A 24948-nucleotide genomic window follows, 5' to 3' on the forward strand; every position below is an offset into this window, starting at 1 on the left:
AGAGTATCTTTGTACTTGTTAAATATCATTAGCTTTCCTCATTCGGACAGGTTCACAACTTTGATGTCTGTTGTTGCTAAGCAATGTCTGTATGATGTGAAATAGGGATATATTAAGTAGACTGTGTGGACTAATGGATAAGGTGTCTGACTTTGAATCTGAAAATAGTGGGTTTGAGTCCCTTCGTGGTTGTTAAATTTCCTTAGCTCAGCTAATTTGAAGATGTTTGCAATTTCCCAAACTAAGGCATTGGTCTTGTTGCTTGGACATTGTTGTTCAACTTTAATAATCTTAGACTGCAAGGCCTGAGAATTATTGTGTCTGAATCTGCATCGCAAGATTGAAGGAAAGAGTATCTTTGTACTTGTTAAATATCATTAGCTTTCCTCATTCGGACAGGTTCACAACTTTGATGTCTGTTGTTGCTAAGCAATGTCTGTATGATGTCAAATAGGGATGTATCACGTAGACTGCGTGGCCTAATGGATAAGGCGTCTGACTTCGAATCAGAAGATTGAGGGTTCGAGTCCCTTCGTGGTTGTTTAGTTTCATTTAGCTCAGCTAATTTGAAGATGTTTGCAATTTCCCAAACTAAGGCATTGGTCTTGTTGCTTGGACATTGTTATTCAACTTTAATAATCTTAGACTGCGAGGCCTGAGAAATATTGTGTATGATTCTGCATCGCAAGATTGAGGGAAATAGTCTCTTCGTACTTGTTAAATATCACTAGCTTTCCTCATTTGGACAGGATCACAACTTTGATGTCTACTGTTGCATAGCAAAGTCTGTATGATATCAAATAGGGTCGTTTAATTTCATTAGCTCAGCTAATTTGTACATGTTTGCAATTTCCCTAAATATGGCATTGGTCTTGTTGCTTTGAAAAGCTTGGACATTGTTGTTCAACTTTAATAATCTAAGACTGCAAGGCCTGAGAATTATTGTGTCTGAATCTGCATCGCAAGATTGAAGGAAAGAGTATCTTTGTACTTGTTAAATATCATTAGCTTTCCTCATTCGGACAGGTTCACAACTTTGATGTCTGTTGTTGCTAAGCAATGTCTGTATGATGTGAAATAGGGATGTATTAAGTAGACGGTGTGGCCTAATGGATAAGGTGTCTGACTTTGAATCTGAAAATTGTGGGTTTGAGTCCCTTCGTGGTTGTTAAATTTCCTTAGCTCAGCTAATTTGAAGATGTTTGCAATTTCCCAAACTAAGGCATTGGTCTTGTTGCTTGGACATTGTTATTCAACTTGAATAATCTTAGACTGCAAGGCCTGAGAAATATTGTGTCTGATTCTGCATCGCAAGATTGAGCGAAAAGGTCTCTTCTTACTTGTTAAATATCACTAGCTTTCCTCATTTGGACAGGATCACAACTTTGATGTCTACTGTTGCATAGCAAAGTCTGTATGATATCAAATAGGGTCGTTTAATTTCATTAGCTCAGCTAATTTGTACATGTTTGCAATTTCCCTAAATATGGCATTGGTCTTGTTGCTTTGAAAAGCTTGGACATTGTTGTTCAACTTTAATAATCTAAGACTGCAAGGCTTGAGAATTATTGTGTCTGAATCTGCATCGCAAGATTGAAGAAAAGAGTATCTTTGTACTTGTTAAATATCATTAGCTTTCCTCATTCGGACAGGTTCACAACTTTGATGTCTGTTGTTGCTAAGCAATGTCTGTATGATGTCAAATAGGGATGTATCATGTAGACTGAGTGGCCTAATGGATAAGGCGTCTGACTTCGAATCAGAAGATTGAGGGTTCGAGTCCCTTCGTAGTTGTTTAGTTTAATTTAGCTCAGCTAATTTGAAGATGTTTGCAATTTCCCAAACTAAGGCATTGGTCTTGTTGCTTGGACATTGTTATTCAACTTGAATAATCTTAGACTGCAAGGCCTGAGAAATATTGTGTCTGATTCTGCATCGCAAGATTGAGGGAAAAGGTCTCTTCTTACTTGTTAAATATCACTAGCTTTCCTCATTTGGACAGGATCACAACTTTGATGTCTACTGTTGCATAGCAAAGTCTGTATGATATCAAATAGGGTCGTTTAATTTCATTAGCTCAGCTAATTTGTACATGTTTGCAATTTCCCTAAATATGGCATTGGTCTTGTTGCTTTGAAAAGCTTGGACATTGTTGTTCAACTTTAATAATCTAAGACTGCAAGGCCTGAGAATTATTGTGTCTGAATCTGCATCGCAAGATTGAAGGAAAGAGTATCTTTGTACTTGTTAAATATCATTAGCTTTCCTCATTCGGACAGGTTCACAACTTTGATGTCTGTTGTTGCTAAGCAATGTCTGTATGATGTGAAATAGGGATATATTAAGTAGACTGTGTGGACTAATGGATAAGGTGTCTGACTTTGAATCCGAAAATAGTGGGTTTGAGTCCCTTCGTGGTTGTTAAATTTCCTTAGCTCAGCTAATTTGAAGATGTTTGCAATTTCCCAAACTAAGGCATTGGTCTTGTTGCTTGGACATTGTTATTCAACTTTAATAATCTTAGACTGCAAGGCCTGAGAAATATTGTGTCTGATTCTGCATCGCAAGATTGAGGGAAAAGGTCTCTTCTTACTTGTTAAATATCACTAGCTTTCCTCATTTGGACAGGATCACAACTTTGATGTCTACTGTTGCATAGCAAAGTCTGTATGATATCAAATAGGGTCGTTTAATTTCATTAGCTCAGCTAATTTGTACATGTTTGCAATTTCCCTAAATATGGCATTGGTCTTGTTGCTTTGAAAAGCTTGGACATTGTTGTTCAACTTTAATAATCTAAGACTGCAAGGCCTGAGAATTATTGTGTCTGAATCTGCATCGCAAGATTGAAGAAAAGAGTATCTTTGTACTTGTTAAATATCATTAGCTTTCCTCATTCGGACAGGTTCACAACTTTGGTGTCTGTTGTTGCTAAGCAATGTCTGTATGATGTCAAATAGGGATGTATCACGTAGACTGCGTGGCCTAAAAAAATTATTGTGTCTGAATCTGCATCGCAAGATTGAAGAAAAGAGTATCTTTGTACTTGTTAAATATCATTAGCTTTCCTCATTCGGACAGGTTCACAACTTTGATGTCTGTTGTTGCTAAGCAATGTCTGTATGATGTCAAATAGGGATGTATCATGTAGACTGCGTGGCCTAATGGATAAGGCGTCTGACTTCGAATCAGAAGATTGAGGGTTCGAGTCCCTTCGTGGTTGTTTAGTTTAATTTAGCTCAGCTAATTTGAAGATGTTTGCAATTTCCCAAACTAAGGCATTGGTCTTGTTGCTTGGACATTGTTATTCAACTTTAATAATCTTAGACTGCAAGGCCTGAGAAATATTGTGTATGATTCTGCATCGCAAGATTGAGGGAAATAGTCTCTTCGTACTTGTTAAATATCACTAGCTTTCCTCATTTGGACAGGATCACAACTTTGATGTCTACTGTTGCATAGCAAAGTCTGTATGATATCAAATAGGGTTGTTTAATTTCATTAGCTCAGCTAATTTGTACATGTTTGCAATTTCCCTAAATATGGCATTGGTCTTGTTGCTTTGAAAAGCTTGGACATTGTTGTTCAACTTTAATAATCTAAGACTGCAAGGCCTGAGAATTATTGTGTCTGAATCTGCATCGCAAGATTGAAGGAAAGAGTATCTTTGTACTTGTTAAATATCATTAGCTTTCCTCATTCGGACAGGTTCACAACTTTGATGTCTGTTGTTGCTAAGCAATGTCTGTATGATGTGAAATAGGGATGTATTAAGTAGACTGTGTGGCCTAATGGATAAGGTGTCTGACTTTGAATCCGAAAATAGTGGTTTTGAGTCCCTTCGTGGTTGTTAAATTTCCTTAGCTCAGCTAATTTGAAGATGTTTGCAATTTCCCAAACTAAGGCATTGGTCTTGTTGCTTGGACATTGTTATTCAACTTTAATAATCTTAGACTGCAAGGCCTGAGAAATATTGTGTCTGATTCTGCATCGCAAGATTGAGGGAAAAGGTCTCTTCTTACTTGTTAAATATCACTAGCTTTCCTCATTTGGACAGGATCACAACTTTGATGTCTACTGTTGCATAGCAAAGTCTGTATGATATCAAATAGGGTCGTTTAATTTCATTAGCTCAGCTAATTTGTACATGTTTGCAATTTCCCTAAATATGGCATTGGTCTTGTTGCTTTGAAAAGCTTGGACATTGTTGTTCAACTTTAATAATCTAAGACTGCAAGGCTTGAGAATTATTGTGTCTGAATCTGCATCGCAAGATTGAAGAAAAGAGTATCTTTGTACTTGTTAAATATCATTAGCTTTCCTCATTCGGACAGGTTCACAACTTTGATGTCTGTTGTTGCTAAGCAATGTCTGTATGATGTCAAATAGGGATGTATCATGTAGACTGCGTGGCCTAATGGATAAGGCGTCTGACTTCGAATCAGAAGATTGAGGGTTCGCGTCCCTTCGTGGTTGTTTAGTTTAATTTAGCTCAGCTAATTTGAACATGTTTGCAATTTCCCAAACTAAGGCATTGGTCTTGTTGCTTGGACATTGTTATTCAACTTTAATAATCTTAGACTGCAAGGCCTGAGAAATATTGTGTATGATTCTGCATCGCAAGATTGAGGGAAATAGTCTCTTCGTACTTGTTAAATATCACTAGCTTTCCTCATTTGGACAGGATCACAACTTTGATGTCTACTGTTGCATAGCAAAGTCTGTATGATATCAAATAGGGTCGTTTAATTTCATTAGCTCAGCTAATTTGTACATGTTTGCAATTTTCCTAAATATGGCATTGGTCTTGTTGCTTTGAAAAGCTTGGACATTGTTGTTCAACTTTAATAATCTAAGACTGCAAGGCCTGAGAATTATTGTGTCTTAATCTGCATCGCAAGATTGAAGGAAAGAGTATCTTTGTACTTGTTAAATATCATTAGCTTTCCTCATTCGGACAGGTTCACAACTTTGATGTCTGTTGTTGCTAAGCAATGTCTGTATGATGTGAAATAGGGATATATTAAGTAGACTGTGTGGCCTAATGGATAAGGTGTCTGACTTTGAATCCGAAAATAGTGGTTTTGAGTCCCTTCGTGGTTGTTAAATTTCCTTAGCTCAGCTAATTTGAAGATGTTTGCAATTTCCCAAACTAAGGCATTGGTCTTGTTGCTTGGACATTGTTATTCAACTTTAATAATCTTAGACTGCAAGGCCTGAGAAATATTGTGTCTGATTCTGCATCGCAAGATTGAGGGAAAAGGTCTCTTCTTACTTGTTAAATATCACTAGCTTTCCTCATTTGGACAGGATCACAACTTTGATGTCTACTGTTGCATAGCAAAGTCTGTATGATATCAAATAGGGTCGTTTAATTTCATTAGCTCAGCTAATTTGTACATGTTTGCAATTTCCCTAAATATGGCATTGGTCTTGTTGCTTTGAAAAGCTTGGACATTGTTGTTCAACTTTAATAATCTAAGACTGCAAGGCTTGAGAATTATTGTGTCTGAATCTGCATCGCAAGATTGAAGAAAAGAGTATCTTTGTACTTGTTAAATATCATTAGCTTTCCTCATTCGGACAGGTTCACAACTTTGATGTCTGTTGTTGCTAAGCAATGTCTGTATGATGTCAAATAGGGATGTATCATGTAGACTGCGTGGCCTAATGGATAAGGCGTCTGACTTCGAATCAGAAGATTGAGGGTTCGCGTCCCTTCGTGGTTGTTCAGTTTAATTTAGCTCAGCTAATTTGAACATGTTTGCAATTTCCCAAACTAAGGCATTGGTCTTGTTGCTTGGACATTGTTATTCAACTTTAATAATCTTAGACTGCAAGGCCTGAGAAATATTGTGTATGATTCTGCATCGCAAGATTGAGGGAAATAGTCTCTTCGTACTTGTTAAATATCACTAGCTTTCCTCATTTGGACAGGATCACAACTTTGATGTCTACTGTTGCATAGCAAAGTCTGTATGATATCAAATAGGGTCGTTTAATTTCATTAGCTCAGCTAATTTGTACATGTTTGCAATTTTCCTAAATATGGCATTGGTCTTGTTGCTTTGAAAAGCTTGGACATTGTTGTTCAACTTTAATAATCTAAGACTGCAAGGCCTGAGAATTATTGTGTCTTAATCTGCATCGCAAGATTGAAGGAAAGAGTATCTTTGTACTTGTTAAATATCATTAGCTTTCCTCATTCGGACAGGTTCACAACTTTGATGTCTGTTGTTGCTAAGCAATGTCTGTATGATGTGAAATAGGGATATATTAAGTAGACTGTGTGGCCTAATGGATAAGGTGTCTGACTTTGAATCCGAAAATAGTGGTTTTGAGTCCCTTCGTGGTTGTTAAATTTCCTTAGCTCAGCTAATTTGAAGATGTTTGCAATTTCCCAAACTAAGGCATTGGTCTTGTTGCTTGGACATTGTTATTCAACTTTAATAATCTTAGACTGCAAGGCCTGAGAAATATTGTGTCTGATTCTGCATCGCAAGATTGAGGGAAAAGGTCTCTTCTTACTTGTTAAATATCACTAGCTTTCCTCATTTGGACAGGATCACAACTTTGATGTCTACTGTTGCATAGCAAAGTCTGTATGATATCAAATAGGGTCGTTTAATTTCATTAGCTCAGCTAATTTGTACATGTTTGCAATTTCCCTAAATATGGCATTGGTCTTGTTGCTTTGAAAAGCTTGGACATTGTTGTTCAACTTTAATAATCTAAGACTGCAAGGCTTGAGAATTATTGTGTCTGAATCTGCATCGCAAGATTGAAGAAAAGAGTATCTTTGTACTTGTTAAATATCATTAGCTTTCCTCATTCGGACAGGTTCACAACTTTGATGTCTGTTGTTGCTAAGCAATGTCTGTATGATGTCAAATAGGGATGTATCATGTAGACTGCGTGGCCTAATGGATAAGGCGTCTGACTTCGAATCAGAAGATTGAGGGTTCGAGTCCCTTCGTGGTTGTTTAGTTTAATTTAGCTCAGCTAATTTGAACATGTTTGCAATTTCCCAAACTAAGGCATTGGTCTTGTTGCTTGGACATTGTTATTCAACTTTAATAATCTTAGACTGCAAGTCCTGAGAAATATTGTGTATGATTCTGCATCGCAAGATTGAGGGAAATAGTCTCTTCGTACTTGTTAAATATCACTAGCTTTCCTCATTTGGACAGGATCACAACTTTGATGTCTACTGTTGCATAGCAAAGTCTGTATGATATCAAATAGGGTCGTTTAATTTCATTAGCTCAGCTAATTTGTACATGTTTGCAATTTCCCTAAATATGGCATTGGTCTTGTTGCTTTGAAAAGCTTGGACATTGTTGTTCAACTTTAATAATCTAAGACTGCAAGGCCTGAGAATTATTGTGTCTTAATCTGCATCGCAAGATTGAAGGAAAGAGTATCTTTGTACTTGTTAAATATCATTAGCTTTCCTCATTCGGACAGGTTCACAACTTTGATGTCTGTTGTTGCTAAGCAATGTCTGTATGATGTGAAATAGGGATGTATTAAGTAGACTGTGTGGCCTAATGGATAAGGTGTCTGACTTTGAATCCGAAAATAGTGGTTTTGAGTCCCTTCGTGGTTGTTAAATTTCCTTAGCTCAGCTAATTTGAAGATGTTTGCAATTTCCCAAACTAAGGCATTGGTCTTGTTGCTTGGACATTGTTATTCAACTTTAATAATCTTAGACTGCAAGGCCTGAGAAATATTGTGTCTGATTCTGCATCGCAAGATTGAGGGAAAAGGTCTCTTCTTACTTGTTAAATATCACTAGCTTTCCTCATTTGGACAGGATCACAACTTTGATGTCTACTGTTGCATAGCAAAGTCTGTATGATATCAAATAGGGTCGTTTAATTTCATTAGCTCAGCTAATTTGTACATGTTTGCAATTTCCCTAAATATGGCATTGGTCTTGTTGCTTTGAAAAGCTTGGACATTGTTGTTCAACTTTAATAATCTAAGACTGCAAGGCTTGAGAATTATTGTGTCTGAATCTGCATCGCAAGATTGAAGAAAAGAGTATCTTTGTACTTGTTAAATATCATTAGCTATCCTCATTCGGACAGGTTCACAACTTTGATGTCTGTTGTTGCTAAGCAATGTCTGTATGATGTCAAATAGGGATGTATCATGTAGACTGCGTGGCCTAATGGATAAGGCGTCTAACTTCGAATCAGAAGATTGAGGGTTCGAGTCCCTTCGTGGTTGTTTAGTTTAATTTAGCTCAGCCAATTTGAAGATGTTTGCAATTTCCCAAACTAAGGCATTGGTCTTGTTGCTTGGACATTGTTATTCAACTTTAATAATCTTAGACTGCAAGGCCTGAGAAATATTGTGTATGATTCTGCATCGCAAGATTGAGGGAAATAGTCTCTTCGTACTTGTTAAATATCACTAGCTTTCCTCATTTGGACAGGATCACAACTTTGATGTCTACTGTTGCATAGCAAAGTCTGTATGATATCAAATAGGGTTGTTTAATTTCATTAGCTCAGCTAATTTGTACATGTTTGCAATTTCCCTAAATATGGCATTGGTCTTGTTGCTTTGAAAAGCTTGGACATTGTTGTTCAACTTTAATAATCTAAGACTGCAAGGCCTGAGAATTATTGTGTCTGAATCTGCATCGCAAGATTGAAGGAAAGAGTATCTTTGTACTTGTTAAATATCATTAGCTTTCCTCATTCGGACAGGTTCACAACTTTGATGTCTGTTGTTGCTAAGCAATGTCTGTATGATGTGAAATAGGGATGTATTAAGTAGACTGTGTGGCCTAATGGATAAGGTGTCTGACTTTGAATCTGAAAATTGTGTGTTTGAGTCCCTTCGTGGTTGTTAAATTTCCTTAGCTCAGCTAATTTGAAGATGTTTGCAATTTCCCAAACTAAGGCATTGGTCTTGTTGCTTGGACATTGTTATTCAACTTGAATAATCTTAGACTGCAAGGCCTGAGAAATATTGTGTCTGATTCTGCATCGCAAGATTGAGGGAAAAGGTCTCTTCTTACTTGTTAAATATCACTAGCTTTCCTCATTTGGACAGGATCACAACTTTGATGTCTACTGTTGCATAGCAAAGTCTGTATGATATCAAATAGGGTCGTTTAATTTCATTAGCTCAGCTAATTTGTACATGTTTGCAATTTCCCTAAATATGGCATTGGTCTTGTTGCTTTGAAAAGCTTGGACATTGTTGTTCAACTTTAATAATCTAAGACTGCAAGGCCTGAGAATTATTGTGTCTGAATCTGCATCGCAAGATTGAAGGAAAGAGTATCTTTGTACTTGTTAAATATCATTAGCTTTCCTCATTCGGACAGGTTCACAACTTTGATGTCTGTTGTTGCTAAGCAATGTCTGTATGATGTGAAATAGGGATATATTAAGTAGACTGTGTGGCCTAATGGATAAGGTGTCTGACTTTGAATCCGAAAATAGTGGTTTTGAGTCCCTTCGTGGTTGTTAAATTTCCTTAGCTCAGCTAATTTGAAGATGTTTGCAATTTCCCAAACTAAGGCATTGGTCTTGTTGCTTGGACATTGTTATTCAACTTTAATAATCTTAGACTGCAAGGCCTGAGAAATATTGTGTCTGATTCTGCATCGCAAGATTGAGGGAAAAGGTCTCTTCTTACTTGTTAAATATCACTAGCTTTCCTCATTTGGACAGGATCACAACTTTGATGTCTACTGTTGCATAGCAAAGTCTGTATGATATCAAATAGGGTCGTTTAATTTCATTAGCTCAGCTAATTTGTACATGTTTGCAATTTCCCTAAATATGGCATTGGTCTTGTTGCTTTGAAAAGCTTGGACATTGTTGTTCAACTTTAATAATCTAAGACTGCAAGGCTTGAGAATTATTGTGTCTGAATCTGCATCGCAAGATTGAAGAAAAGAGTATCTTTGTACTTGTTAAATATCATTAGCTTTCCTCATTCGGACAGGTTCACAACTTTGATGTCTGTTGTTGCTAAGCAATGTCTGTATGATGTCAAATAGGGAGGAATCATGTAGACTGCGTGGCCTAATGGATAAGGCGTCTGACTTCGAATCAGAAGATTGAGGGTTCGAGTCCCTTCGTGGTTGTTTAGTTTAATTTAGCTCAGCTAATTTGAACATGTTTGCAATTTCCCAAACTAAGGCATTGGTCTTGTTGCTTGGACATTGTTAATCAACTTTAATAATCTTAGACTGCAAGGCCTGAGAAATATTGTGTATGATTCTGCATCGCAAGATTGAGGGAAATAGTCTCTTCGTACTTGTTAAATATCACTAGCTTTCCTCATTTGGACAGGATCACAACTTTGATGTCTACTGTTGCATAGCAAAGTCTGTATGATATCAAATAGGGTCGTTTAATTTCATTAGCTCAGCTAATTTGTACATGTTTGCAATTTCCCTAAATATGGCATTGGTCTTGTTGCTTTGAAAAGCTTGGACATTGTTGTTCAACTTTAATAATCTAAGACTGCAAGGCCTGAGAATTATTGTGTCTTAATCTGCATCGCAAGATTGAAGGAAAGAGTATCTTTGTACTTGTTAAATATCATTAGCTTTCCTCATTCGGACAGGTTCAGAAATTTGATGTCTGTTGTTGCTAAGCAATGTCTGTATGATGTGAAATAGGGATGTATTAAGTAGACTGTGTGGCCTAATGGATAAGGTGTCTGACTTTGAATCTGAAAATTGTGTGTTTGAGTCCCTTCGTGGTTGTTAAATTTCCTTAGCTCAGCTAATTTGAAGATGTTTGCAATTTCCCAAACTAAGGCATTAGTCTTGTTGCTTGGACATTGTTATTCAACTTGAATAATCTTAGACTGCAAGGCCTGAGAAATATTGTGTATGATTCTGCATCGCAAGATTGAGGGAAAAGGTCTCTTCTTACTTGTTAAATATCACTAGCTTTCCTCATTTGGACAGGATCACAACTTTGATGTCTACTGTTGCATAGCAAAGTCTGTATGATATCAAATAGGGTCGTTTAATTTCATTAGCTCAGCTAATTTGTACATGTTTGCAATTTCCCTAAATATGGCATTGGTCTTGTTGCTTTGAAAAGCTTGGACATTGTTGTTCAACTTTAATAATCTAAGACTGCAAGGCCTGAGAATTATTGTGTCTGAATCTGCATCGCAAGATTGAAGGAAAGAGTATCTTTGTACTTGTTAAATATCATTAGCTTTCCTCATTCGGACAGGTTCACAACTTTGATGTCTGTTGTTGCTAAGCAATGTCTGTATGATGTGAAATAGGGATATATTAAGTAGACTGTGTGGCCTAATGGATAAGGTGTCTGACTTTGAATCCGAAAATAGTGGTTTTGAGTCCCTTCGTGGTTGTTAAATTTCCTTAGCTCAGCTAATTTGAAGATGTTTGCAATTTCCCAAACTAAGGCATTGGTCTTGTTGCTTGGACATTGTTATTCAACTTTAATAATCTTAGACTGCAAGGCCTGAGAAATATTGTGTCTGATTCTGCATCGCAAGATTGAGGGAAAAGGTCTCTTCTTACTTGTTAAATATCACTAGCTTTCCTCATTTGGACAGGATCACAACTTTGATGTCTACTGTTGCATAGCAAAGTCTGTATGATATCAAATAGGGTCGTTTAATTTCATTAGCTCAGCTAATTTGTACATGTTTGCAATTTCCCTAAATATGGCATTGGTCTTGTTGCTTTGAAAAGCTTGGACATTGTTGTTCAACTTTAATAATCTAAGACTGCAAGGCTTGAGAATTATTGTGTCTGAATCTGCATCGCAAGATTGAAGAAAAGAGTATCTTTGTACTTGTTAAATATCATTAGCTTTCCTCATTCGGACAGGTTCACAACTTTGATGTCTGTTGTTGCTAAGCAATGTCTGTATGATGTCAAATAGGGATGTATCATGTAGACTGCGTGGCCTAATGGATAAGGCGTCTGACTTCGAATCAGAAGATTGAGGGTTCGAGTCCCTTCGTGGTTGTTTAGTTTAATTTAGCTCAGCTAATTTGAACATGTTTGCAATTTCCCAAACTAAGGCATTGGTCTTGTTGCTTGGACATTGTTATTCAACTTTAATAATCTTAGACTGCAAGGCCTGAGAAATATTGTGTATGATTCTGCATCGCAAGATTGAGGGAAATAGTCTCTTCGTACTTGTTAAATATCACTAGCTTTCCTCATTTGGACAGGATCACAACTTTGATGTCTACTGTTGCATAGCAAAGTCTGTATGATATCAAATAGGGTCGTTTAATTTCATTAGCTCAGCTAATTTGTACATGTTTGCAATTTCCCTAAATATGGCATTGGTCTTGTTGCTTTGAAAAGCTTGGACATTGTTGTTCAACTTTAATAATCTAAGACTGCAAGGCCTGAGAATTATTGTGTCTTAATCTGCATCGCAAGATTGAAGGAAAGAGTATCTTTGTACTTGTTAAATATCATTAGCTTTCCTCATTCGGACAGGTTCACAACTTTGATGTCTGTTGTTGCTAAGCAATGTCTGTATGATGTGAAATAGGGATGTATTAAGTAGACTGTGTGGCCTAATGGATAAGGTGTCTGACTTTGAATCTGAAAATTGTGTGTTTGAGTCCCTTCGTGGTTGTTAAATTTCCTTAGCTCAGCTAATTTGAAGATGTTTGCAATTTCCCAAACTAAGGCATTGGTCTTGTTGCTTGGACATTGTTATTCAACTTGAATAATCTTAGACTGCAAGGCCTGAGAAATATTGTGTCTGATTCTGCATCGCAAGATTGAGGGAAAAGGTCTCTTCTTACTTGTTAAATATCACTAGCTTTCCTCATTTGGACAGGATCACAACTTTGATGTCTACTGTTGCATAGCAAAGTCTGTATGATATCAAATAGGGTCGTTTAATTTCATTAGCTCAGCTAATTTGTACATGTTTGCAATTTCCCTAAATATGGCATTGGTCTTGTTGCTTTGAAAAGCTTGGACATTGTTGTTCAACTTTAATAATCTAAGACTGCAAGGCCTGAGAATTATTGTGTCTGAATCTGCATCGCAAGATTGAAGGAAAGAGTATCTTTGTACTTGTTAAATATCATTAGCTTTCCTCATTCGGACAGGTTCACAACTTTGATGTCTGTTGTTGCTAAGCAATGTCTGTATGATGTGAAATAGGGATATATTAAGTAGACTGTGTGGCCTAATGGATAAGGTGTCTGACTTTGAATCCGAAAATAGTGGTTTTGAGTCCCTTCGTGGTTGTTAAATTTCCTTAGCTCAGCTAATTTGAAGATGTTTGCAATTTCCCAAACTAAGGCATTGGTCTTGTTGCTTGGACATTGTTATTCAACTTTAATAATCTTAGACTGCAAGGCCTGAGAAATATTGTGTCTGATTCTGCATCGCAAGATTGAGGGAAAAGGTCTCTTCTTACTTGTTAAATATCACTAGCTTTCCTCATTTGGACAGGATCACAACTTTGATGTCTACTGTTGCATAGCAAAGTCTGTATGATATCAAATAGGGTCGTTTAATTTCATTAGCTCAGCTAATTAGTACATGTTTGCAATTTCCCTAAATATGGCATTGGTCTTGTTGCTTTGAAAAGCTTGGACATTGTTGTTCAACTTTAATAATCTAAGACTGCAAGGCTTGAGAATTATTGTGTCTTAATCTGCATCGCAAGATTGAAGGAAAGAGTATCTTTGTACTTGTTAAATATCATTAGCTTTCCTCATTCGGACAGGTTCACAACTTTGATGTCTGTTGTTGCTAAGCAATGTCTGTATGATGTGAAATAGGGATGTATTAAGTAGACTGTGTGGCCTAATGGATAAGGTGTCTGACTTTGAATCTGAAAATTGTGTGTTTGAGTCCCTTCGTGGTTGTTAAATTTCCTTAGCTCAGCTAATTTGAAGATGTTTGCAATTTCCCAAACTAAGGCATTGGTCTTGTTGCTTGGACATTGTTATTCAACTTGAATAATCTTAGACTGCAAGGCCTGAGAAATATTGTGTCTGATTCTGCATCGCAAGATTGAGGGAAAAGGTCTCTTCTTACTTGTTAAATATCACTAGCTTTCCTCATTTGGACAGGATCACAACTTTGATGTCTACTGTTGCATAGCAAAGTCTGTATGATATCAAATAGGGTCGTTTAATTTCATTAGCTCAGCTAATTTGTACATGTTTGCAATTTCCCTAAATATGGCATTGGTCTTGTTGCTTTGAAAAGCTTGGACATTGTTGTTCAACTTTAATAATCTAAGACTGCAAGGCCTGAGAATTATTGTGTCTGAATCTGCATCGCAAGATTGAAGGAAAGAGTATCTTTGTACTTGTTAAATATCATTAGCTTTCCTCATTCGGACAGGTTCACAACTTTGATGTCTGTTGTTGCTAAGCAATGTCTGTATGATGTGAAATAGGGATATATTAAGTAGACTGTGTGGCCTAATGGATAAGGTGTCTGACTTTGAATCCGAAAATAGTGGTTTTGAGTCCCTTCGTGGTTGTTAAATTTCCTTAGCTCAGCTAATTTGAAGATGTTTGCAATTTCCCAAACTAAGGCATTGGTCTTGTTGCTTGGACATTGTTATTCAACTTTAATAATCTTAGACTGCAAGGCCTGAGAAATATTGTGTCTGATTCTGCATCGCAAGATTGAGGGAAAAGGTCTCTTCTTACTTGTTAAATATCACTAGCTTTCCTCATTTGGACAGGATCACAACTTTGATGTCTACTGTTGCATAGCAAAGTCTGTATGATATCAAATAGGGTCGTTTAATTTCATTAGCTCAGCTAATTAGTACATGTTTGCAATTTCCCTAAATATGGCATTGGTCTTGTTGCTTTGAAAAGCTTGGACATTGTTGTTCAACTTTAATAATCTAAGACTGCAAGGCCTGAGAATTATTGTGTCTTAATCTGCATCGCAAGATTGAAGGAAAGAGTATCTTTGTACTTGTTAAATATCATTAGCTTTCCTCATTCGGACAGGTTCACAACTTTGATGTCTGTTGTTGCTAAGCAATGTCTGTATGATGTCAAATAGGGATGTATCATGTAGACTGCGTGGCCTAATGGATAAGGCGTCTGACTTCGAATCAGAAGATTGAGGGTTCGAGTCCCTTTGTGGTTGTTTAGTTTAATTTAGCTCAGCTAATTTGAACATGTTTGCAATTTCCCAAACTAAGGCATTGGTCTTGTTGCTTGGACATTGTTATTCAACTTTAATAATCTTAGACTGCAAGGCCTGAGAAATATTGTGTATGATTCTGCATCGCAAGATTGAGGGAAATAGTCTCTTCGTACTTGTTAAATATCACTAGCTTTCCTCATTTGGACAGGATCACAACTTTGATGTCTACTGTTGCATAGCAAAGTCTGTATGATATCAAATAGGGTCGTTTAATTTCATTAGCTCAGCTAATTTGTACATGTTTGCAATTTCCCTAAATATGGCATTGGTCTTGTTGCTTTGAAAAGCTTGGACATTGTTGTTCAACTTTAATAATCTAAGACTGCAAGGCCTGAGAATTATTGTGTCTTAATCTGCATCGCAAGATTGAAGGAAAGAGTATCTTTGTACTTGTTAAATATCATTAGCTTTCCTCATTCGGACAGGTTCACAACTTTGATGTCTGTTGTTGCTAAGCAATGTCTGTATGATGTGAAATAGGGATGTATTAAGTAGACTGTGTGGCCTAATGGATAAGGTGTCTGACTTTGAATCTGAAAATTTTGGGTTTGAGTCCCTTCGTGGTTGTTAAATTTCCTTAGCTCAGCTAATTTGAAGATGTTTGCAATTTCCCAAACTAAGGCATTGGTCTTGTTGCTTGGACATTGTTATTCAACTTTAATAATCTTAGACTGCAAGGCCTGAGAAATATTGTGTCTGATTCTGCATCGCAAGATTGAGGGAAAAGGTCTCTTCTTACTTGTTAAATATCACTAGCTTTCCTCATTTGGACAGGATCACAACTTTGATGTCTACTGTAGCATAGCAAAGTCTGTATGATATCAAATAGGGTCGTTTAAATTCATTAGCTCAGCTAATTTGTACATGTTTGCAATTTCCCTAAATATGGCATTGGTCTTGTTGCTTTGAAAAGCTTGGACATTGTTGTTCAACTTTAATAATCTAAGACTGCAAGGCCTGAGAATTATTGTGTCTTAATCTGCATCGCAAGATTGAAGGAAAGAGTATCTTTGTACTTGTTAAATATCATTAGCTTTCCTCATTCGGACAGGTTCACAACTTTGATGTCTGTTGTTGCTAAGCAATGTCTGTATGATGTGAAATAGGGATGTATTAAGTAGACTGTGTGGCCTAATGGATAAGGTGTCTGACTTTGAATCTGAAAATTGTGGGTTTGAGTCCCTTCGTGGTTGTTAAATTTCCTTAGCTCAGCTAATTTGAAGATGTTTGCAATTTCCCAAACTAAGGCATTGGTCTTGTTGCTTGGACATTGTTATTCAACTTGAATAATCTTAGACTGCAAGGCCTGAGAAATATTGTGTCCGATTCTGCATCGCAAGATTGAGGGAAAAGGTCTCTTCTTACTTGTTAAATATCACTAGCTTTCCTCATTTGGACAGGATCACAACTTTGATGTCTACTGTTGCATAGCAAAGTCTGTATGATATCAAATAGGGTCGTTTAATTTCATTAGCTCAGCTAATTTGTACATGTTTGCAATTTCCCTAAATATGGCATTGGTCTTGTTGCTTTGAAAAGCTTGGACATTGTTGTTCAACTTTAATAATCTAAGACTGCAAGGCCTGAGAATTATTGTGTCTTAATCTGCATCGCAAGATTGAAGGAAAGAGTATCTTTGTACTTGTTAAATATCATTAGCTTTCCTCATTCGGACAGGTTCACAACTTTGATGTCTGTTGTTGCTAAGCAATGTCTGTATGATGTGAAATAGGGATGTATTAAGTAGACTGTGTGGCCTAATGGATAAGGTGTCTGACTTTGAATCTGAAAATTTTGGGTTTGAGTCCCTTCGTGGTTGTTTAGTTTAATTTAGCTCAGCTAATTTGAACATGTTTGCAATTTCCCAAACTAAGGCATTGGTCTTGTTGCTTGGACATTGTTATTCAACTTTAATAATCTTAGACTGCAAGGCCTGAGAAATATTGTGTCTGATTCTGCATCGCAAGATTGAGGGAAAAGGTCTCTTCTTACTTGTTAAATATCACTAGCTTTCCTCATTTGGACAGGATCACAACTTTGATGTCTACTGTAGCATAGCAAAGTCTGTATGATATCAAATAGGGTCGTTTAATTTCATTAGCTCAGCTAATTTGTACATGTTTGCAATTTCCCTAAATATGGCATTGGTCTTGTTGCTTTGAAAAGCTTGGACATTGTTGTTCAACTTTAATAATCTAAGACTGCAAGGCCTGAGAATTATTGTGTCTGAATCTGCATCGCAAGATTGAAGAAAAGAGTATCTTTGTACTTGTTAAATATCATTAGCTTTCCTCATTCGGACAGGTTCACAACTTTGATGTCTGTTGTTGCTAAGCAATGTCTGTATGATGTCAAATAGGGATGTATCACGTAGACTGTGTGGCCTAATGGATAAGGCGTCTGACTTCAAATCAGAAGATTGAGGGTTGGAGTCCCTTCGTGGTTGTTTAGTTTCATTTAGCTCAGCTAATTTGAAGATGTTTGCAATTTCCCAAACTAAGGCATTGGTCTTGTTGCTTGGACATTGTTATTCAACTTTAATAATCTTAGACTGCAAGGCCTGAGAAATATTGTGTATGATTCTGCATCGCAAGATTGAGGGAAATAGTCTCTTCGTACTTGTTAAATATCACTAGCTTTCCTCATTTGGACAGGATCACAACTTTGATGTCTACTGTAGCATAGCAAAGTCTGTATGATATCAAATAGGGTCGTTTAATTTCATTAGCTCAGCTAATTTGTACATGTTTGCAATTTCCCTAAATATGGCATTGGTCTTGTTGCTTTGAAAAGATTGGACATTGTTGTTCAACTTTAATAATCTAAGACTGCAAGGCCTGAGAATTATTGTGTCTGAATCTGCATCGCAAGATTGAAGGAAAGAGTATCTTTGTACTTGTTAAATATCATTAGCTTTCCTCATTCGGACAGGTTCACAACTTTGATGTCTGTTGTTGCTAAGCAATGTCTGTATGATGTGAAATAGGGATATATTAATTAGACTGTGTGGCATAATGGATAAGGTGTCTGACTTTGAATCCGAAAATAGTGGTTTTGAGTCCCTTCGTGGTTGTTAAATTTCCTTAGCTCAGCTAATTTGAAGATGTTTGCAATTTCCCAAACTAAGGCATTGGTCTTGTTGCTTGGACATTGTTATTCAACTTTAATAATCTTAGACTGCAAGGCCTGAGAAATATTGTGTCTGATTCTGCATCGCAAGATTGAGGGAAAAGGTCTCTTCTTACTTGTTAAATATCACTAGCTTTCCTCATTTGGACAGGATCACAACTTTGATGTCTACTGTTGCATAGCAAAGTCTGTATGATATCAAATAGGGTCGTTTAATTTCATTAGCTCAGCTAATTTGTACATGTTTGCAATTTCCCTAAATATGGCATTGGTCTTGTTGCTTTGAAAAGCTTGGACATTGTTGTTCAACTTTAATAATCTAAGACTGCAAGGCTTGAGAATTATTGTGTCTGAATCTGCATCGCAAGATTGAACAAAAGAGTATCTTTGTACTTGTTAAATATCATTAGCTTTCCTCATTCGGACAGGTTCACAACTTTGATGTCTGTTGTTGCTAAGCAATGTCTGTATGATGTCAAATAGGGATGTATCATGTAGACTGCGTGGCCTAATGGATAAGGCGTCTGACTTCGAATCAGAAGATTGAGGGTTCGAGTCCCTTCGTGGTTGTTTAGTTTAATTTAGCTCAGCAAATTTGAAGATGTTTGCAATTTCCCAAACTAAGGCATTGGTCTTGTTGCTTGGACATTGTTATTCAACTTTAATAATCTTAGACTGCAAGGCCTGAGAAATATTGTGTCTGATTCTGCATCGCAAGATTGAGGGAAAAGGTCTCTTCTTACTTGTTAAATATCACTAGCTTTCCTCATTTGGACAGGATCACAACTTTGATGTCTACTGTTGCATAGCAAAGTCTGTATGATATCAAATAGGGTCGTTTAATTTCATTAGCTCAGCTAATTTGTACATGTTTGCAATTTCCCTAAATATGGCATTGGTCTTGTTGCTTTGAAAAGCTTGGACATTGTTGTTCAACTTTAATAATCTAAGACTGCAAGGCTTGAGAATTATTGTGTCTGAATCTGCATCGCAAGATTGAACAAAAGAGTATCTTTGTACTTGTTAAATATCATTAGCTTTCCTCATTCGGACAGGTTCACAACTTTGATGTCTGTTGTTGCTAAGCAATGTCTGTATGATGTCAAATAGGGATGTATCATGTAGACTGCGTGGCCTAATCGATAAGGCGTCTGACTTCGAATCAGAAGATTGAGGGTTCGAGTCCCTTCGTGGTTGTTTAGTTTAATTTAGCTCAGCTAATTTGAAGATGTTTGCAATTTCCCAAACTAAGGCATTGGTCTTGTTGCTTGGACATTGTTATTCAACTTTAATAATCTTAGACTGCAAGGCCTGAGAAATATTGTGTATGATTCTGCATCGCAAGATTGAGGGAAATAGTCTCTTCGTACTTGTTAAATATCACTAGCTTTCCTCATTTGGACAGGATCACAACTTTGATGTCTACTGTTGCATAGCAAAGTCTGTATGATATCAAATAGGGTCGTTTAATTTCATTAGCTCAGCTAATTTGTACATGTTTGCAATTTCCCTAAATATGGCATTGGTCTTGTTGCTTTGAAAAGCTTGGACATTGTTGTTCAACTTTAATAATCTAAGACTGCAAGGCCTGAGAATTATTGTGTCTGAATCTGCATCGCAAGATTGAAGGAAAGAGTATCTTTGTACTTGTTAAATATCATTAGCTTTCCTCATTCGGACAGGTTCACAACTTTGATGTCTGTTGTTGCTAAGCAATGTCTGTATGATGTGAAATAGGGATGTATTAAGTAGACTGTGTGGCCTAATGGATAAGGTGTCTGACTTTGAATCTGAAAATTGTGGGTTTGAGTCCCTTCGTGGTTGTTAAATTTCCTTAGCTCAGCTAATTTGAAGATGTTTGCAATTTCCCAAACTAAGGCATTGGTCTTGTTGCTTGGACATTGTTATTCAACTTTAATAATCTTAGACTGCAAGGCCTGAGAAATATTGTGTCTGATTCTGCATCGCAAGATTGAGGGAAAAGGTCTCTTCTTACTTGTTAAATATCACTAGCTTTCCTCATTTGGACAGGATCACAACTTTGATGTCTACTGTAGCATAGCAAAGTCTGTATGATATCAAATAGGGTCGTTTAATTTCATTAGCTCAGCTAATTTGTACATGTTTGCAATTTCCCTAAATATGGCATTGGTCTTGTTGCTTTGAAAAGCTTGGACATTGTTGTTCAACTTTAATAATCTAAGACTGCAAGGCCTGAGAATTATTGTGTCTGAATCTGCATCGCAAGATTGAAGAAAAGAGTATCTTTGTACTTGTTAAATATCATTAGCTTTCCTCATTCGGACAGGTTCACAACTTTGATGTCTGTTGTTGCTAAGCAATGTCTGTATGATGTCAAATAGGGATGTATCACGTAGACTGTGTGGCCTAATGGATAAGGCGTCTGACTTCGAATCAGAAGATTGAGGGTTGGAGTCCCTCCGTGGTTGTTTAGTTTCATTTAGCTCAGCTAATTTGAAGATGTTTGCAATTTCCCAAACTAAGGCATTGGTCTTGTTGCTTGGACATTGTTATTCAACTTTAATAATCTTAGACTGCAAGGCCTGAGAAATATTGTGTATGATTCTGCATCGCAAGATTGAGGGAAATAGTCTCTTCGTACTTGTTAAATATCACTAGCTTTCCTCATTTGGACAGGATCACAACTTTGATGTCTACTGTTGCATAGCAAAGTCTGTATGATATCAAATAGGGTCGTTTAATTTCATTAGCTCAGCTAATTTGTACATGTTTGCAATTTCCCTAAATATGGCATTGGTCTTGTTGCTTTGAAAAGATTGGACATTGTTGTTCAACTTTAATAATCTAAGACTGCAAGGCCTGAGAATTATTGTGTCTGAATCTGCATCGCAAGATTGAAGGAAAGAGTATCTTTGTACTTGTTAAATATCATTAGCTTTCCTCATTCGGACAGGTTCACAACTTTGATGTCTGTTGTTGCTAAGCAATGTCTGTATGATGTGAAATAGGGATATATTAATTAGACTGTGTGGCATAATGGATAAGGTGTCTGACTTTGAATCCGAAAATAGTGGTTTTGAGTCCCTTCGTGGTTGTTAAATTTCCTTAGCTCAGCTAATTTGAAGATGTTTGCAATTTCCCAAACTAAGGAATTGGTCTTGTTGCTTGGACATTGTTATTCAACTTTAATAATCTTAGACTGCAAGGCCTGAGAAATATTGTGTCTGATTCTGCATCGCAAGATTGAGGGAAAAGGTCTCTTCTTACTTGTTAAATATCACTAGCTTTCCTCATTTGGACAGGATCACAACTTTGATGTCTACTGTTGCATAGCAAAGTCTGTATGATATCAAATAGGGTCGTTTAATTTCATTAGCTCAGCTAATTTGTACATGTTTGCAATTTCCCTAAATATGGCATTGGTCTTGTTGCTTTGAAAAGCTTGGACATTGTTGTTCAACTTTAATAATCTAAGACTGCAAGGCTTGAGAATTATTGTGTCTGAATCTGCATCGCAAGATTGAACAAAAGAGTATCTTTGTACTTGTTAAATATCATTAGCTTTCCTCATTCGGACAGGTTCACAACTTTGATGTCTGTTGTTTCTAAGCAATGTCTGTATGATGTCAAATAGGGATGTATCATGTAGACTGCGTGGCCTAATGGATAAGGCGTCTGACTTCGAATCAGAAGATTGAGGGTTCGAGTCCCTTCGTGGTTGTTTAGTTTAATTTAGCTCAGCTAATTTGAAGATGTTTGCAATTTCCCAAACTAAGGCATTGGTCTTGTTGCTTGGACATTGTTATTCAACTTTAATAATCTTAGACTGCAAGGCCTGAGAAATATTGTGTCTGATTCTGCATCGCAAGATTGAGGGAAAAGGTCTCTTCTTACTTGTTAAATATCACTAGCTTTCCTCATTTGGACAGGATCACAACTTTGATGTCTACTGTTGCATAGCAAAGTCTGTATGATATCAAATAGGGTCGTTTAATTTCATTAGCTCAGCTAATTTGTACATGTTTGCAATTTCCCTAAATATGGCATTGGTCTTGTTGCTTTGAAAAGCTTGGACATTGTTGTTCAACTTTAATAATCTAAGACTGCAAGGCTTGAGAATTATTGTGTCTGAATCTGCATCGCAAGATTGAACAAAAGAGTATCTTTGTACTTGTTAAATATCATTAGCTTTCCTCATTCGGACAGGTTCACAACTTTGATGTCTGTTGTTGCTAAGCAATGTCTGTATGATGTCAAATAGGGATGTATCATGTAGACTGCGTGGCCTAATGGATAAGGCGTCTGACTTCGAATCAGAAGATTGAGGGTTCGAGTCCCTTCGTGGTTGTTTAGTTTAATTTAGCTCAGCTAATTTGAAGATGTTTGCAATTTCCCAAACTAAGGCATTGGTCTTGTTGCTTGGACATTGTTATTCAACTTTAATAATCTTAGACTGCAAGGCCTGAGAAATATTGTGTATGATTCTGCATCGCAAGATTGAGGGAAATAGTCTCTTCGTACTTGTTAAATATCACTAGCTTTCCTCATTTGGACAGGATCACAACTTTGATGTCTACTGTTGCATAGCAAAGTCTGTATGATATCAAATAGGGTCGTTTAATTTCATTAGCTCAGCTAATTTGTACATGTTTGCAATTTCCCTAAATATGACATTGGTCTTGTTGCTTTGAAAAGCTTGGACATTGTTGTTCAACTTTAATAATCTAAGACTGCAAGGCCTGAGAATTATTGTGTCTGAATCTGCATCGCAAGATTGAAGGAAAGAGTATCTTTGTACTTGTTAAATATCATTAGCTTTCCTCATTCGGACAGGTTCACAACTTTGATGTCTGTTGTTGCTAAGCAATGTCTGTATGATGTGAAATAGGGATGTATTAAGTAGACTGTGTGGCCTAATGGATAAGGTGTCTGACTTTGAATCTGAAAATTGTGGGTTTGAGTCCCTTCGTGGTTGTTAAATTTCCTTAGCTCAGCTAATTTGAAGATGTTTGCAATTTCCCAAACTAAGGCATTGGTCTTGTTGCTTGGACATTGTTATTCAACTTTAATAATCTTAGACTGCAAGGCCTGAGAAATATTGTGTCTGATTCTGCATCGCAAGATTGAGGGAAAAGGTCTCTTCTTACTTGTTAAATATCACTAGCTTTCCTCATTTGGACAGGATCACAACTTTGATGTCTACTGTAGCATAGCAAAGTCTGTATGATATCAAATAGGGTCGTTTAATTTCATTAGCTCAGCTAATTTGTACATGTTTGCAATTTCCCTAAATATGGCATTGGTCTTGTTGCTTTGAAAAGCTTGGACATTGTTGTTCAACTTTAATAATCTAAGACTGCAAGGCCTGAGAATTATTGTGTCTGAATCTGCATCGCAAGATTGAAGAAAAGAGTATCTTTGTACTTGTTAAATATCATTAGCTTTCCTCATTCGGACAGGTTCACAACTTTGATGTCTGTTGTTGCTAAGCAATGTCTGTATGATGTCAAATAGGGATGTATCACGTAGACTGTGTGGCCTAATGGATAAGGCGTCTGACTTCGAATCAGAAGATTGAGGGTTGGAGTCCCTTCGTGGTTGTTTAGTTTCATTTAGCTCAGCTAATTTGAAGATGTTTGCAATTTCCCAAACTAAGGCATTGGTCTTGTTGCTTGGACATTGTTATTCAACTTTAATAATCTTAGACTGCAAGGCCTGAGAAATATTGTGTATGATTCTGCATCGCAAGATTGAGGGAAATAGTCTCTTCGTACTTGTTAAATATCACTAGCTTTCCTCATTTGGACAGGATCACAACTTTGATGTCTACTGTTGCATAGCAAAGTCTGTATGATATCAAATAGGGTCGTTTAATTTCATTAGCTCAGCTAATTTGTACATGTTTGCAATTTCCCTAAATATGGCATTGGTCTTGTTGCTTTGAAAAGATTGGACATTGTTGTTCAACTTTAATAATCTAAGATTGCAAGGCCTGAGAATTATTGTGTCTGAATCTGCATCGCAAGATTGAAGGAAAGAGTATCTTTGTACTTGTTAAATATCATTAGCTTTCCTCATTCGGACAGGTTCACAACTTTGATGTCTGTTGTTGCTAAGCAATGTCTGTATGATGTGAAATAGGGATATATTAATTAGACTGTGTGGCATAATGGATAAGGTGTCTGACTTTGAATCCGAAAATAGTGGTTTTGAGTCCCTTCGTGGTTGTTAAATTTCCTTAGCTCAGCTAATTTGAAGATGTTTGCAATTTCCCAAACTAAGGCATTGGTCTTGTTGCTTGGACATTGTTATTCAACTTTAATAATCTTAGACTGCAAGGCCTGAGAAATATTGTGTCTGATTCTGCATCGCAAGATTGAGGGAAAAGGTCTCTTCTTACTTGTTAAATATCACTAGCTTTCCTCATTTGGACAGGATCACAACTTTGATGTCTACTGTTGCATAGCAAAGTCTGTATGATATCAAATAGGGTCGTTTAATTTCATTAGCTCAGCTAATTTGTACATGTTTGCAATTTCCCTAAATATGGCATTGGTCTTGTTGCTTTGAAAAGCTTGGACATTGTTGTTCAACTTTAATAATCTAAGACTGCAAGGCTTGAGAATTATTGTGTCTGAATCTGCATCGCAAGA

General features: G+C 36.8%; 13 non-coding genes across 13 annotated transcripts; all 13 read left to right on the plus strand.

Annotated features, from left to right (window-relative positions):
• Positions 1 to 468: 468 nt before the first annotated feature.
• Positions 469 to 541, plus strand: trnar-ucg. Its single transcript has one exon. It is a non-coding gene; the product is annotated as a tRNA-Arg (tRNA).
• Positions 542 to 1721: 1180 nt separating this feature from the next.
• Positions 1722 to 1794, plus strand: trnar-ucg. Its single transcript has one exon. It is a non-coding gene; the product is annotated as a tRNA-Arg (tRNA).
• A 1356-nt stretch (positions 1795 to 3150) lies between these two features.
• Positions 3151 to 3223, plus strand: trnar-ucg. Its single transcript has one exon. It is a non-coding gene; the product is annotated as a tRNA-Arg (tRNA).
• A 3686-nt stretch (positions 3224 to 6909) lies between these two features.
• trnar-ucg lies at positions 6910 to 6982 on the plus strand. Its single transcript has one exon. It is a non-coding gene; the product is annotated as a tRNA-Arg (tRNA).
• Positions 6983 to 8162: 1180 nt separating this feature from the next.
• On the plus strand, positions 8163 to 8235 carry trnar-ucg. The gene has a single exon. It is a non-coding gene; the product is annotated as a tRNA-Arg (tRNA).
• A 1806-nt stretch (positions 8236 to 10041) lies between these two features.
• Positions 10042 to 10114, plus strand: trnar-ucg. The gene has a single exon. It is a non-coding gene; the product is annotated as a tRNA-Arg (tRNA).
• A 1806-nt stretch (positions 10115 to 11920) lies between these two features.
• Positions 11921 to 11993, plus strand: trnar-ucg. The gene has a single exon. It is a non-coding gene; the product is annotated as a tRNA-Arg (tRNA).
• Positions 11994 to 15051: 3058 nt separating this feature from the next.
• On the plus strand, positions 15052 to 15124 carry trnar-ucg. Its single transcript has one exon. It is a non-coding gene; the product is annotated as a tRNA-Arg (tRNA).
• A 3686-nt stretch (positions 15125 to 18810) lies between these two features.
• trnar-ucg lies at positions 18811 to 18883 on the plus strand. The gene has a single exon. It is a non-coding gene; the product is annotated as a tRNA-Arg (tRNA).
• Positions 18884 to 19437: 554 nt separating this feature from the next.
• Positions 19438 to 19510, plus strand: trnar-ucg. The gene has a single exon. It is a non-coding gene; the product is annotated as a tRNA-Arg (tRNA).
• Positions 19511 to 20690: 1180 nt separating this feature from the next.
• Positions 20691 to 20763, plus strand: trnar-ucg. Its single transcript has one exon. It is a non-coding gene; the product is annotated as a tRNA-Arg (tRNA).
• A 1180-nt stretch (positions 20764 to 21943) lies between these two features.
• trnar-ucg lies at positions 21944 to 22016 on the plus strand. Its single transcript has one exon. It is a non-coding gene; the product is annotated as a tRNA-Arg (tRNA).
• A 554-nt stretch (positions 22017 to 22570) lies between these two features.
• On the plus strand, positions 22571 to 22643 carry trnar-ucg. The gene has a single exon. It is a non-coding gene; the product is annotated as a tRNA-Arg (tRNA).
• The last annotated feature ends 2305 nt before the right edge of the window (positions 22644 to 24948 follow it).

This window comes from Oncorhynchus mykiss, unplaced genomic scaffold (assembly GCF_013265735.2).
Source record: "Oncorhynchus mykiss isolate Arlee unplaced genomic scaffold, USDA_OmykA_1.1 un_scaffold_234, whole genome shotgun sequence".
In the NCBI taxonomy this organism is placed as follows: domain Eukaryota; kingdom Metazoa; phylum Chordata; class Actinopteri; order Salmoniformes; family Salmonidae; genus Oncorhynchus; species Oncorhynchus mykiss.